Below are 15,649 nucleotides of genomic sequence, written 5' to 3'. Positions count from 1 at the left end.
GATGACATAAGAGGCATGGAAAAGAGAAATCTGAGGGACAGCATATGGCAGCCTTCCAGTAAAAAAAAGGACTACAAGACATCTGGAGGGACTTTTTACAAGGGGATGTGGTGACCATATGAGAGGTGATGGTCTTAAACTGAAAGAGATTTAGATTCTATGTTAGGAAAAAGTTCTTTCCTGTGAGGGTGGTGAGACACTGGAACAGGTTTCCCAGAAAAGCTGTGGATGCCCCATCACTGGAAGTGTTTGAGGTCAGGCTGGATGGGACATCTGATCTGATGGAAGGTGTCCCTGTCCATGGCAGGGAGGTTGGAATGGAATGATCTTTATGCCTTCTTCCAACCCAAACCATTCTATGATCCCACAGGTCACTATGTCACTATGTTCAATTTCTATCAGCCCACAGTGCTGAAAGAAAAAGATGAGAGCCATGAGTTATCTAACCCTACTGCCAGCTCTTTTGGTGAAATCACGTTCTCTCAATTAAGAGATAAAAGTCTCATAATCCCTTTCCCCAACAGGACGTGAGCTGCGTTGCTCATCTGAAATACTCAACCAAGGAAGGACATGAGCATTGTTAGGTACACAGCAGCACTGCTGCATTACATGCTAAACTAAGAAGTATGAAATCTTTTTGCTTCCTAGTTGTACGGTTATTAGATACCTGAATAATTTTAATTGCTTTGCTTCTGAAGAAGATGCTGTAATATTAGTGTAAGCATAACAGAGATACATTAACTGGCAATTACCATCTAAAGCCAGAGACAAATAATGAAAAGAAAAGAAAAGAAAAGAAAAGAAAAGAAAAGAAAAGAAAAGAAAAGAAAAGAAAAGAAAAGAAAAGAAAAGAAAAGAAAAGAAAAGAAAAGAAAAGAGGACGAATCCTAGAGAGGAACAAAATATTCAGGCTTTTATGTGTTTCAAATGCTTATCAAAATTTCCTCCTTTCAATCTCTGGGCCTGGAAATCAGATCATTTTTCAAAATTGAATGCAACTTGCCATCTAAACCTATATTTAGATCAAGGACATGAATATGAATGTAAGCATCCAACAATAGAAATCTGAACCTGAAAATTATAGTTATGCATTTTTTCTACTTTAATAATCCTTGCTACAAGATGGGAACTCATTACACTGCAATTAGACATTTTTAAAAGTTCTTTCAGATCTCTGGATGAAACACAATATCTGGATGCCAAGCTGTTGTCAACATTTTTACTGTCTGGAATTGTATGTTTAAAACTATATCACATCAACCTTTTGTATTTCTGAGACAGCTATTTCAATGTGTTTTGATTTACTACACAAGACCTTTCAAACAAGGCCATGTAATGTAGCGTTGTTTCAAAGTGCCTATAATAACAAAATCTTAATAGTCCACATGTGTTGCGTGCAAGTGTTCTCCTTATAATTTACAAGATGTCATTGTTTTTAATGGACATCCCTCCAAGCCTACCTGCCAGTTTGCAAATTGATAACAGCAACAGGAAATTGTGAGGACAAACTGCACTCTTGGTGTCACATACAGTCTTCTGCATGCCCCAGGTTGTTGGCACAACTGTCAACAATTCTCAGCTACAAGTCAGTAATTCTTTGGGCAAGGTACACAAAGAGAGAGGATACAAATTGTTGTGTCACCTCTGCCAGTTTTGCAATGTTCATAGAAATTACAGCACCAAGACTTGTTTTAGATGCTAGTAACTGCAGCTATTGCCTTGATAAATATCACACAAGACATATTTAGTAAGAAAATGAGACTGCTACAAATCCCCTCCCAGAATAAGATTTTCACTTTAAAAATTGCAAATATGAACAATGTCATGGCATTGCTTGTAGGAAAGACATTTTGGTAAAACTCTACAGCTTTCAGGAAAAATAAGAAATTTCAGAGTAAGTAATTTACACTGTTTTGCTACAGAGGCATTAAAGTAATCTGTTCCTCTATAATAATCTTTGTCAATGGTCTCTTCTCATAGGATGTCGTTGGTATTTTCAGTATCATCTGCCAGCCAACCTAAAGGTTCCTAGAGATACAATCATCTGCAGCTATAACTAGCTAATAGTCTCTACCTATATTCAAGGAAAATAAAGTGCTATGCCTCAATGCCAGTATCAGGCAATAAGTCTATTTGTACAAACACATTTTGATGTACAATGCAAGAAATTAGTAATTAGGAGAAGAAGAAAACAGACATTATATAGGGAAAGCATCTCATCCTCATACAAACAACAAATGGGGAGCACTCAGCCTCACAGTCCCTTGTTTCACCTTGTTGATCCTGTTCACTCCAACAGGGATGATGTTCTTCCCACATTTCCCTTAGGCAGGTCTCTAAGCTGGTATTATGCACTCTGGCACAGTGCCAGCTCTCTGCCTGCCTCAATTCCCACCCCACTGCTGCCTCTTGTCAGGACTCCCCATGTGCTCCAGCCCTCTCACTGCTGCTGGTTTCAGTGCTAACCCTGCACTCTCTCACTCTCTGCACTGTGCTGCCAGCTGTGGTGCTGATGATAAAACATCAGACATGTCTCACTTCAGCTAGAGCACTTCCAGTTTGACAAGTAGGGGGAAATGGCTGGATCCAGGCTCCTACATTCATACCTTCAGCTCTGTCACTGTACACAGGAAGTCCAACAGCACAGAGAGCCACTGCACTTCTCTCCATATTGTTCACCTATGACAACGACCAGAATGTATGGATATTTCTGATTGTACTGAGTTCCTTTCCATTAAGTGTCCAATATTTCTTGTCCTTCATAAAATGCCTCAGTTTACCAACTGAAAACTGAAATAGACTCTATGGAAGGAATGAAAATAACTAAAGGAAATCAACTGCCAAATACTTAATCTACTTCATTCTGGCTATTTCCAACATATGGTGACTGATCATGCCTGTGTCAGATTCCAGCCACAGAGTTCCTGATGTACCCACAGTTAGAGCATAATCTCAGTAAGAATGTATCTGTGACTTTGGTGATGAGACACCACGTGGTTTCATTTGAACTTCAGTTTTCAACTTAAACTAAACACCTTTGCCTTTCATGGCTGTGAACCAAAACTTGAGTGCTTAAGTAAAACAAATAGAGCAAGAGTTGCAGAAGCTCCAGAAGAGGAAGAGGTTGCAGTTACTAACACTGAGGAGCTAAAGCTCAGATCCTCGAAAGTTCTTGAGATACTCATCACCCTCTTTAGGCACTAAGAATTTTCCACGCACATAAGTGTCATCCAGCTGCTACTTAAGCCTGGAGGATTGGGATCTCATCTCTGCAAGCCAGTACACTGACACTGCATCCTGCACCACTTCACGGAGAGACACTGCTCAAATCTCTCAGCTCAAAGCTCCTAGGCAGAGTATTGAAAATATGTGATCTAACTGTGGAGGAGGAAGGGTAAAGGCCTGTTTAAGATTAAGCTCAGCTTTCTGATTGACTGATGCTTTTGAAGGCTTTGCTATGAAAACGGACATGACACATCAGAGACCATTAACTATGTAAACACTGTTTCCTAAGAAATGAAAGCAGCAGTAATTGTACCCTAGCTAGCTGCTGAAATTACTCAACTCAGGACTATCCTGGTAAGTAAAAGAAGCACAATATGCTATCATTGTCTTTGTTAAAGACAAAAGTTTAAATGTTATGAAGAATTCATGTTTATACATGCATATATATATATATATATATATATATATATATATTCACACATCACTGATGATATTTATGTTTGTAACCTCATTACAATGCTTTAGACGAGGATATCATATGGAGTAATGTACTGAAAAGACATTGTGGCACAAAAAGTAGAACCTATTTCTGTTGTTTAGAAACCAGACTTTTATACTCAGTTTGTCACTCACTAACTGGATCCAGCCCCTTCAATCTCTAACACATGAACCAGGACAATCACAGATGACTCCCTAAGGTGAGATAAAGACTATAGGCAGTTTCCTTGAAATAATAAACACAGGCATGAGAAGATTTAGTATTACAGCTTGGTTTATAAATCTATGTGTTTTTCCCATACTGAAGGCCACTAAATGGAGGAAATTCATCAGCAGGGTATGACATTTTCTAATTTGTGCAAGAATATGACAGTCTTACAAAATATATGGCTATGCAGAAGGCATAAAATATCTGTGGGATTTATATGTGACATAGATTAGTTGTCCTTTGAGCAGATTGTTGTCTTTCCAACATAAAGTTCCTGAAAGGAACTACCTCTACTATTCAAAATACTTACAGAACACTCATATAGAAATAATGGCATCTGGTGTAGAGTGTACTTCTTGGTGTTGACGGGGCATAGCTTAGTTAAGTTTCTCCTCAAAGGCTAAATGTAGAAAATGTTCTCAGAGAGAGGTGAAAACTGGCTCTTTGTTGTAGGGTTTGGACAGCTGGCTTGCCTAGGGTTAGTCAAAAGGTCCTGGTGAGTACCAATTATGAAAGGTTCAAAATATTTTAAAACATATAGAGCTAAACTGGTCATCCTGGAAGCAACTACCATAGCAGACAGAGTGTGGTACATGTGGACCCATGCCATCATGGATTCCCAAGATGGGGTTTCAAGCAGTGTCAAAGAACTGAGCAGAAATGTGTGCTGTGTGTGGCAAAGACAGCAGTGAGGTAAAAGGTGGAAGAAGATGGGAATAAGGAAAATATCCCTGCCACAAGCCCCTACTATTGAGGCACTAGTCCAGACCTTTAAACTTGCCTGTACTGTGCCTTGTAGAATATCAGAGATAACTGCAGCATCTGGCAGAGGTGACACAGGACCTGCAAAAGATCTACTCTGTGCACCTGAAAGGGTACTAAAGGTACCAGTCTTTCTGAGAAGATTAAAGGGTGCAAAGAAAACTGTGTGACACTCAGGTCCCTAATCTGTAAATTCACTGATGAACTCCATCACCACCAGATCTCAACCCCACTTTTCCCTTGTCATTGTGGAGTTTTGTGCAATGGCCCAAGTGAACACAGCCATGGCGGATGGTTCCATGGGGCTCCTGAGTTTGGTGGACACTTTGACACTAATAATGAGTGTGAGAGACATGTATCTGCTGCATTCACTGGAACAACCAGTCTGCTCCCAACTCTTATGCTTCCATGTCCAGCTGCTACTAGAGGAGCCAGGAAAAATGGGGCTAGAGGAAATGCCCCCACAGTACTACATTCATTCAGCAGCTTGTCTTTAATAATGTTCCTTTACATAGGCAGTTCCTAAACAAACTTCACAAGTAAAAGCTTAATTAATGCTGCCAGGCCGTGGGTGAGCCGGAGGGAGGAAAAACAGGAATGGGGAATGAATGTCCTCACTTTCAGGAAGATTAGGGATACAAGGTAAAAAGAAAGCAGAGAGGACAGAAAGCAGAAAATACAGGTCAGATAGTACTTCTTGGAGGAAAGGACAACATCTGTTAAGCTCTCTCTCGAGGAGATGACATGAAATTGAAAGATGAAGAGTCTTTCATCTCCTTAACCTAGTCTGCCTAAGACAACTTCAGCACTCTGTGCCAGGGACCAGTTCTCTTTCTGTTTGCAGAGCACACTGTAGACCACTATTCTGGTTTGTAACATGCTCTCCTAAGTGAAGACGAGTATCAGGTCAGGAGCCTCATTGCTTGCAAAACCCAGCAGACTGAACAATGTAGTGGTGCTCGAAGGACTTGCTGACTGAAGGCAGAAAGTCAGCAGAGCTTCTTACAGCAGGAATGATTTTTAAGGACACTTCAATATTAGATTTTACTTTGAGTTGCTCCTAAATGTTCTGCTTCTCATAGTATGCATGTAAAGAACCTCCAAACCCCTAGTTTCTCAATGTTTTAATTCAAGATAGCAAGTGTCCAAGAATATCAGCAGCCTAATAGGCAAAGAGAAGCATCAAAGGTCAAATTCTTTCAAGTAAAAATGATATTTCTGTAGATTAGTAGACCTATATATATGTTGATTATTCATGTTAATTATCTGGAAAAAAATCCTGACATTATCTATCTTAAGTTTCATTATTTCCTGTGCCAACTCTGGCAGGTTGATGCATCTGTTATCTATCTTTTAAAGCTCCCAATTGCTATTTTCAAGTAGAAAGTTTAATTAGGAAAAATTACTAAACAGATTCCATAATTTAAGGAAGTGTTGTAGTGAATTTATTGGTACTCATGAGACGTCTCAATGTGTTTCTAACTTATTAAGATGAAATATCTGGTTTTAGATGCTGAATACTGTCACAAGTCTCAAAAATAGTGTATTTGTGCAAACTATTACTGAAAAAAAGTCCATCAAGGAATTCCTGTAGGTACTAGCATAAACACTAAGATAACTTTTTTAAACAGATGCCAACAGTTTAGCTGCAACAATCAGATTGTTCACATAACTTACCTACTATTTTGGTTGTGAGATGTCTTTGTGTTGACTGACTTTTATCATTTATTTCAGAACCTGAGTGTACCTTCTGGCTGACTCACAGCTATGTAATCATTTTTTGAAAGGACTAAATTCCATTTCATGACTGGCTACAGGCTGCATCATAAATTCAAGACTCCTCACTCTCCCCTGATCTCCCACAGATGCCAAAAGGAAGCTTGTACAGAGATCAAAGGAAGAATTTGGGCTCTGTGTAGTAAAATAAAACTTTCAGTTGTTATTTTTTACATCACATTTAGACTGCTTACTGGAAAATGTTCCTTTTGCTGCTAGGATCATTGCCACCCTTGCCTCCTGTCTCGTTTCCCTTCCTCATCCTTCCTTCTTTTCTCTGTCTTCCTTTTTTTCTCTTTACATGTGTCACTGCAGATTCCCACTCCCTGTGCACTGTGCTGGAGTGGTCACTGTAACACAGGAAGTGCCACCATCAACCACAAGTATTTGCATTCTGACAACTCCAGAGGAGCATTGGTTCAAATCTCTCTCCAAGCTGAGGACACAGCACAATGGCCCTCACTTTCTGCTCAAGAGAATATTGCATATTTATATCTGCAATGTCACAGCTGGGTTTAACACTTCCTTTCCCCCGGTACTTTTCAAGAATCAAAAATCACAACCCAGGCACTTACTAACTGCTTTATCCATTTCAGACACTCACCCAGGAGATCTGTATCTCATCCACCAAAGTATTCAACGCCAAGTACTCTCTATTCCAGGCCATGGAGGCAGAGGCAGGTTAACGTTCCAGCCCCAAGTGTCCCAAATTAACTATTAATAAATAAAAATTAAAAGTTCAGTAGCATAAAGTTTACTCTCTAACTCCAAAATGGATTTAGATCAGTAAAGCTGGTTTCAGACACAAGGGTTCTAGTTACAAGGACCACATGAAGGCTGCAGATAAGAGAAGTGGTCAATCAACCCTATGCACCACAACAGTCAGTTGAATTGTCCCGAAAATGGAGGGAAAAAGGATCAGATACTTTGAGCCGCTCTGCTTTGCCTGTACTCATATGTTAATCTTACCATAAAACACTGCAAAATTTTTTGTATGGAAATTCCAGTGTGTTTTAGAAACCCCTGTTTCTAACTAAGGTATTTCTAATAAGATCCTGTGAGGTACAGTTCTTATCCTCACTTTTTCCAAACCAGAAAACTGAGAGAAAATGTTTGCCTGAGGTCAGTGTCCAAGCCCAGAACAGGTTCTGGAATGGTTGTTACAACTGAGTCACTAGATTGTGTTGCCTTCACCATCATTTAATGTAGGCATGAAGAGATTATAATCTCTCTTTTTTTGAGCTGGGCAGTTCATCTCACCTAACTTTCTCAGCTGAACAACAACAAAAAAAATGTGCTTACACAGAATTAGCCTTGAAACACGAGCAAAGAAGACTTCGGTACTAAAGCTACCACCTCTCTGTCAATGTCCTCCCTCAGTCTATTTGGTGTTAATAATGTTCTCAAAATTGTTGGCACAAATTAGTGCAGGCAAAGAATTCTGCACTCTTGCAGTTAATAAGTGACTGAGGAAGGCTGTCAATTTATGCAGAAGAGGTTGTTTGCAACCAACAATAGATGCAGCAGCTTGCAACCAATGTGCAGATGGAATGAGAATGAACTGAAAATGTCCCCCTGCCTCACTTGACATTTTTGCTCATAATTCAGAAGATAATCCTAATAATCTTATCAAATACCAAGAAAGTATTGAGGTTTGAGAATGGTAGAAAGAGTGTCAGGCTGACAGACCTGGGATCTGAATTCTTCCACTAAGCCATAAAGTTTAACATAGGAGGTAGCTGTTCAACCTTTTCTGCCAATATTGCTCTATTGACATTTTGAGAATGATGTCAAAATTTTGCCTGCTGTCACCCACTCCATCACTGACCTCTCTGAGAAGTTAAGGGTAGGACAATCTGGTATCAAATACTGTAATGAGATTTGACACACACTTGGGCACAGAGTCAGGATCACCCTAATAATTTTATAAATGTCTCCAAGCATCAGCCTTGTCATGTCCTAGAACAAAAGAAATTACTTTGAGATGCTTTGTATGGTTTCTAGTCACTAACCTGCCATAATCAATCCTCTTTAAAAATAATTACATTTCAACAACTTCAATTACATCAATTAAATGCAAACTAGATTTTGGAATAGTATTTAATCTGAACAGCCATCACCACTGCTCAGTTAAACATATTCCTAATAATCATCCAACTAATTTTTCCCCTCTCACAGCTAGAAAAGATGTAAGCATTCAGTCTTCACAACACAGGAATCGATGGGCAGACCCCAGTGAATGCACAGAGCACAGAAACAGATTTTGTTATTGGGGTTGAAACTTCTATTTCTCATTGCAAAGAGAGCTTAGTCCTGCAGCGTGGTGAGGGGTAAAACGTAGAACAGTAAGTGAAAAAAGTGCACAACTGCCCAGCTTCAGACTAAATCAAGTACAGGAGTTAAGGGCTCTAATTTCCACAGTCAGCATAAGCACTTTCAGGGGCACCACAGTGCCTGGGAAATAGCGTTAGCAACGCCTCACTGATACTCCCTTGACCTTGTCCCTCCCAGCACATCCTCTCTGAGTTTACACTGGGTGGTGAAACTCGAGTAGGAGGTAAAAAAGTCCCAACTGTGATAGAGACGCTACTCAAAAGGGGAAATCGGGAAAAGCCTGCAAAGTCACTCTCCTCCATGATACATGAGAAAACAGGAGAACTGTGCTGGCCATGGCTGGGAGATGTAGGGCTATCAGCCCTCTCCTCTGCTCCTCTGAATCCCACCCAGAGTGTCCAACAAACTTGATGTAGTTTGCACCATGACTGCACAGAAAGACACACAGAAGTGGTATTGGGGAGCAGAGCCTGAGAGGGATGAAGGGGGAGGTGCAAAATGGACCACCTGTTTAAAGTAGGGGAAAAAACCCCAGTAGAAAGGGAACAAATAAGAAAATAAATAAAAAAAACAAATAAGAAAATAATTTTATCATATACTATATCTACATGAGTAAAAATGAAGATTTTAATGGCAGCTTCAGGACTTCTCAAAAACTTTCTTCATATATATGGTGAAATTTGTTTGAATAGTGCTAAGGCTTCAGAAACTCATAACTGTGGTATAAATCAGTTTTCAAGATACTGCTATTAAGCCACTTTCTATCAGGATCAGTGAGGTGATTTTTTTTCCCAGCGCGTGTGATTTCAGTAAAACAACTTGTTGCTCTTTAAAGTTTTGTTATGAATTACTGTTCTTCTTCCCCTCAATATTATTCCTGGATAACTTGAGCCAGAGAAAACACCTCAGAGCTCTACGGAAATTTCTCCTTTCGCTTGATCCTACATGTATCAGAAACCACCCTGCCCAAGATTTGGGGAGGGGAGGCGGAGGGGTCCCTCCGTGGAATTACGTCTGCACCGGGCATGGCCGGCCGGGCTGAGCCTGAAGTGCCCCCGGCTGCCTGTCGCCCTCGGCTCGCTCCGCACCCCGCCTGGCCAGGGGCTCTGCTTCTCCAGGTTTCTGCACCCCAAAGCCAGACCCGGCGCTGCGCAGCGCTCCCGGCCCGTCAGACCCCGCGGGCTGTCCCCGTCCGTCGCTCCCCCGTGTGCCCCCAGCGCGGGCGGGCTGCTCCCGGCGGGAGCGCTGCCCGCCCCGGCCCCATCCCAGGCTCCCATCCCGGGCGCGCACCCACCTGCCCCGCGCCCCGCTCACCTCGTCCCGCCGCCGGGGCTGCTCCTGCCGCCACCAGCTCCTGCCCTCACTCCGGCGCTGGGCAGGGCGGCGGCAGCAGCATCCCCCGCCGGCCCCCCAGCTGCCGCGGCGGCACTTGCAGCCTCACGGGAACCGGCGGCGAGGGGAGGAGGGGGTGGGGGAGAGAGAAACCCCTGGCCAGGGCCCCGTCCCAGCCCTCCCCGCCGCCTCCGGCGCCCGGGCCCGCTCCCACGGCCACGCAAGGCGGGGCGGGCGGCGGCGGCCACAGCGGGGACCCGCCCGGGCGCTCCTCGCTCCGCGCCGCCCCGCGCCGCCCCGCAGGTAGCGGCGGCCCCGGGCAGGCAGCGCGCGTACCGCCCCGGAGGCGCAGCGCAGTCGGATACCTGTCCGTGAGCCGCCCTGCTGCCAGGCTTCGGGGCGCTGACCCTGCGGCTCCCCGTGCAGCGGCACCCGGCAGGTTGGCACACGGGTACTTAACCCTGCAGCAGGACGCTACTGTGGGGGAAGAAAAAAAAATAAAAAAAAAAAAATCATTGCTTGCTCCCTTTTCTTTTCAAGACTGGGGTCTTCTTCCAGCTCTCAACGAAAAGGTCTGACCTCTGGATTTATGCTGCTCCCTGGTATCTGAAGCTCAAAGAGTAGCCACCAGGGACCTGAATTTCTTGGAGATGAAAATCCTCATCTTGCTCTGTACAGTTAAATTTTGGTTTGGTTTTGCAGAGTTTTACTGCTACAGAGCTGCTATACCCACCAGTTGATTTGGATCTTAAAAATTGAAATGCAGAGAACAAAATGTTTTCATTATTATATGGTAGCGCTTACATTATTATACTGCTTCCTTAGTCCAAAAATCTTTCAACACCGTTTGAGAGCAACAGTCTTTTGGGATCATTATACAGTTTGTATTTGAAAATTCTTGACCTCATAAGATGCTTTTTTAAAAGGAAAATTAGCACGTAGCTCTATACACAGACTCTGGTGCCATTCTACAGCCAGCCCAAACTTAGATGTTTGGATCTGTCCTGAGCATACAGTTTTCCTTTGCCAAATAATAACAGCAAAAATGTTGATAGAGTTGCAATATATTGCTGAGAGTGACACTTAGAATGTATTTACAGTGTGTTGTATTTTTACCTTGAAGAGGTGATAGAGACCTTTATTTCTGAAGTAGATCCATGAGACATAACTTTAGTAAAATTGTAGTCTATGTATTACTACAGAATTATCCACAGACCTGAAGTCACTTACTTACTCAAATAGTATTTAATGTATTAGGATACAGCTAATTTTGCTAAATAATTAGTTTTCCTATTTCTACTGCAGTACACTTTTAAAAAAATAGATCATCATCCTTTTGATAGTTAATACAGTATAATTGCACAACCATAATAAAATGACAGGAAATACTTTTCAGATTTAAAAAAAGACAATTATTGATACCAAAGGGGAAAGAAAAGCTTTCTTAATTCTTAATCATGCTTAACTGGAGATGGTTCCAGATACAAGGTCTACAGATTCAGAGAATTCTCTTCTAATGTTGTACTAAACTTTGATTTGCAGCCCCAAGAAAACTTGAGACTTCCCTGCAGCAGTCAAAAGTGTTAATGTTTCAAATACTAAATCAAAATAAAATCTTGTTTGAAGAAACAGTACACCAAGTATTTGGACTCGGGCTCTTCAGGGCCATGCTGTAGCATGGCAATGAAACGGAACTTTTTTTAAAAACTGTTTTCTTGTGAAGAAACCTGAGGAGAACAGGAAGTTGGTTATTTTAAGTAATCATGTAGTTGTGGGCAGAGACAAAAAAGATGAAAGAAAACCTTTAAAATGGCAAACTCCAAACTTCTTCCACAGAATCTATAAATTAGCTACTGCTATATTCATTGCTGCACTGCCCCACATAGCCAGCCATGCCATTTATGCAACAGGAGTTTTTGTGGCCCAGTACTTCATGCATGGTTGTATCAAATAGAAAACAATATAATAGAAAGTTTTATTTCTTAATTTCTCTCAATATTAGTTGTAGCTCCCCATTATCTGTGACTTCATCACATTGTGATGCCTTTTTCCAACATGTTTCCAGCAATAAAAATCAGATGAGGAAGAGGCAGCAGGACAAGCCCACTAAGACAGTCTTTGACCTTGCTGGACATCTCCTTGGCTTCTAGAACACAACAACACAAGGCGAGGTGGAAGGATGACATCCATTCAGGGCTCTTGTATTTAAGCCAGTGCAGCACTTTCTTCCTCTTTCTCACCTACAGAGTTTGAGCAGATCATACCAGAATGTGCTTTATCAGGGCACCCTCAGATCCCAGTGTTTTGGAGAGCCCAACCAAGATGTAGAAGGCCCAGTTCTTTCAATTTCTAAGCAGATTTGAAACCACACCTCTCAGTTAGCAAGGAAATAGCCTAAACAGCTCACCACAAAGCTTTCCAGAGGAAGAATTACCTATGCTGCCCTTTTCAAACCCACGCTATCCTTCATTCTGATTCACATGGCTTTATTTTATTTTGAATTAGATGGGAGGAGAAAGAAAGAGTAAGCTACTTACACCAGGGAAATACTAAAATTCTGTGTCCTGTACTAATGACAGTAATTGTGGGTTTGACTCTATTGCCCTTTTCAGATGAAGCTGACATTTTTAGTAGAGACTCTGGACCCAAGCCATTTTCACTAGTGACCTGATTTTGGAGTCCTTACATCGCAGCTTCTCTCTGCCTTTGCCATATACAACAAACACATAAAATACAGCATAAAAATAACAAGTAAATTCCAAATATTAATTTATTTACTTCTCTTTTGCAAGACTGAACAGCATCATCAGCTCAGTGATACAAAGCCCATGAAAGAAGGAAACCAACAAATACTGAGAATCATTTCTACTTAAGAGGCACATGTGAAAGCAAAAGGAAAAAGGATACACAGAACTACTGAACCTTAGTTCCTTTGAAACTACAAGTCAAGCCTCGCTTTGAATTTTTCCCAAAAATATCACAAACTGTGAAAGAAGGAAAAGCTGGGAAGGACTGAGATGGAATATCAGACATAAGGATAAAGGAGAGAAAAGTTGAGGTGGCGTGGAAGCCAGAGGTTTCTCTGCCTTCCACAATAGTGTGGTCACCTCTACTGCACTGTGGCCTTCAGGGTTAGGTCTCAAAGGATCAAAGGCTCCACTGTCAGACCAGTCTGCCCAAGTTGCAGCAGGTCCCTTGTGATGGAAAGACACCTGTAGTGTCAGTGGGCAGATTCTTCAGGGAGCTACCAAAGGAGTCTCACAGAAGAGGGAGAGAAAGCTCAGAAACAGAGAAGGATGCTCAGAAACAGCTACTTTCCTCTTGTAAGAGTTTTGTTTGATTGAAAGGCTGTTATGGTTTTCAGCTGCATCTCATCAGATGCCCAGATGCAGTAGCAACTCAGCCCAAAGCAGACTGGGAGAGAGGATGGCAGCTGCTGGAAAGGGCTCTTGGAAGAGATCGATTGGAGTAGCATCTGTAATCAGCTGGCCCTACCAAGGGTTGATGTATATATTGAGCAGAACTAAGGCAGATAGTGTCTCATGGACTGTCTTTTAGAACAGGGTTGGACAAGTTATGCTGGCTGATAATTCTCTTGATGATGTCTCTGATGATTCCTGGTCAGGAATAATGGCTCTGCTGGGTGGCATTGCACAGACATCTTACACAGCTCTGTGAATGGTTTTCTCTATTCCAAGTTAATTTCCTAGTGAGTGGCCAGAGTAGGAAATGTGCAGATGCCATGAGGTGGTGGAGTCTCACAAAGGTGAGGGGAGTGGTGAGGTCCTGTGTTGACATGAGTAGGGTAAGTGACAGCTTGTAAGACAAAGTAATGAAGGCTCCTCATTGCATACAGGCATTTTGTTCATCAGTTGTCTCTAGCTGTGAAGGACAAACTATTCCCACAGAGGCATTTTCCTGCTGAAACTCTTTAGAGGGGCAACTCTTCCCATCATCTGGACAAAAATGTTGGCCACCTCCCAAATAGAACTCTTGCAGCTCTCAGGTCAAGTCTCTCAAGTCAGCCAGCACTGCAAAAGCGCTTGGAAAGCCTCTACTTGATTCACCTAGTCCTTGTCAGGAGTATGAACTGGTGCTAGGACAGGCTTCCTGTTCTTGTAAATTAGCCTCTTCCAGTTTACCTGTGTCCCTTATCCAGGGTGTGCATGTGGCTGGGAAAGAATAAAGAATTGGGGAGGACATATAAAAGCTAGATGCCAAGGTGCAAAGTTAAATGGGATAACGGGAAAATTTATTGTTCCTTCTGAGGCAGAAGTGAAGCAGCTGGTGTTTGTCAGAGATATACCTCATACAATGGATGTGGATATAAGTGCCTTGAGCCAGTTGCTGGGAACCTGAAGCCCAAATCTGAACCAAATTACTCATGGCTGAGTCTTTACCCCAAGGCCTGGCATGCTGAAGAGAATAGTACAATGAGGCCTGAACCAGGTTCTCCATTGTCTTGTTCTGGAACATATGTTCAGGTAAGTATGCGATCAGGAGAATGACAATGTCTGCCTCAACTTCTTAAACTACTTTTATTGCAAAAAAAGAGGCTAGACTGATAGTTTGAAGACTGACAGCCCAGAAGGCTGAGGTCTTCTTTCTGTTGTACAAACTGAGCACCACAGGCAAGACTTATCCCTGTCTCCCTCTGCCTTAGAATGTTCTTCAGCTTCAGCATGTACAGGAGAAAAGGGATAGTTAAAGCCTTCTTCTCTGCTGAGACTGAATGCTGAGTACTCAGAAGAAACATGCAAGATGAGTTTTTATAGGGATTCAGAGAAAACTTGAGCTGCTGGGTTGTGAAGGAAAGGCTTTAGAGAGGCTGGGGCTGTTAGAGGGGCGTGCTTTGGTTGTGTAGATGTGGCTATATCACTGTCTAGTGGCTGTCCAATGGAACACAAGTCCCCTTGCTGCAGCTAGACTTTGTGGACACACCACGTGCTCAAATAATGAGTTCTATGTTTTTTAAGCCAAAAATTTTTCTCCCCCTGCTGAGGAACATGAAGTTTGTGTATCTGCAACACATGGATTCCTTACAGAGGAGGAGACTTGCTCTTGAAGGGTAGTTTATATTGTTTTAGGTAGTGCAGGAATGAAGAAAGGAATCAGATTATGGTTACGAAATGCTTAAGGATTAGACTGGTATTGCACTACCCAAAATGAAATCTACTGGTCCAGCTAGGAGTGAAGCATAAACAAGGCAAAATCTGAATTAAAAGCTGCTAGAGAGAGACAGCACCCAGTGTGCATTGGATAAAACCAGCAGCCCTGTGGACTGAGAACAATCCAACAACAACTCCAGCCCAGCTCCACAAATGTTATTGAACAAGTCTCATGAAGGTGTGTCCTATGTGAATTAGCCTTAAACAAAGAGGACTAAAAATCTCAAGCCTGTTCCTTCTTCCTCCCTGCTGTCTTGGTTTAAAAAGTTGAAAAGTCATGATTAAATTGGCTGCACTTGTTATTTAATATGTTTTATTTAGTTTGTATCTATGATTTTTTTAAATA

The 15,649-nt window shown here is 42.1% G+C and overlaps 1 protein-coding gene across 1 annotated transcript in view; it reads right to left on the bottom strand.

Moving 5' to 3' along the window:
* The window catches only part of CASR (calcium sensing receptor), a 74,029-nt gene extending 63,826 nt beyond the window's left edge, over window positions 1–10,203 (bottom strand). The window contains exon 1 of the mRNA XM_058825716.1: window positions 10,118–10,203. The gene's annotated coding sequence lies outside the window, so the exon portion shown is untranslated. The remainder of the gene's footprint in view (window positions 1–10,117) is intronic.
* Window positions 10,204–15,649: the final 5,446 nt, after the last annotated feature.

This window comes from Ammospiza caudacuta, chromosome 2 (genome assembly GCF_027887145.1).
Source record: "Ammospiza caudacuta isolate bAmmCau1 chromosome 2, bAmmCau1.pri, whole genome shotgun sequence".
In the NCBI taxonomy this organism is placed as follows: Eukaryota; Metazoa; Chordata; class Aves; order Passeriformes; family Passerellidae; genus Ammospiza; species Ammospiza caudacuta.
This window is presented reverse-complemented; position numbering and strand designations above follow the sequence as displayed.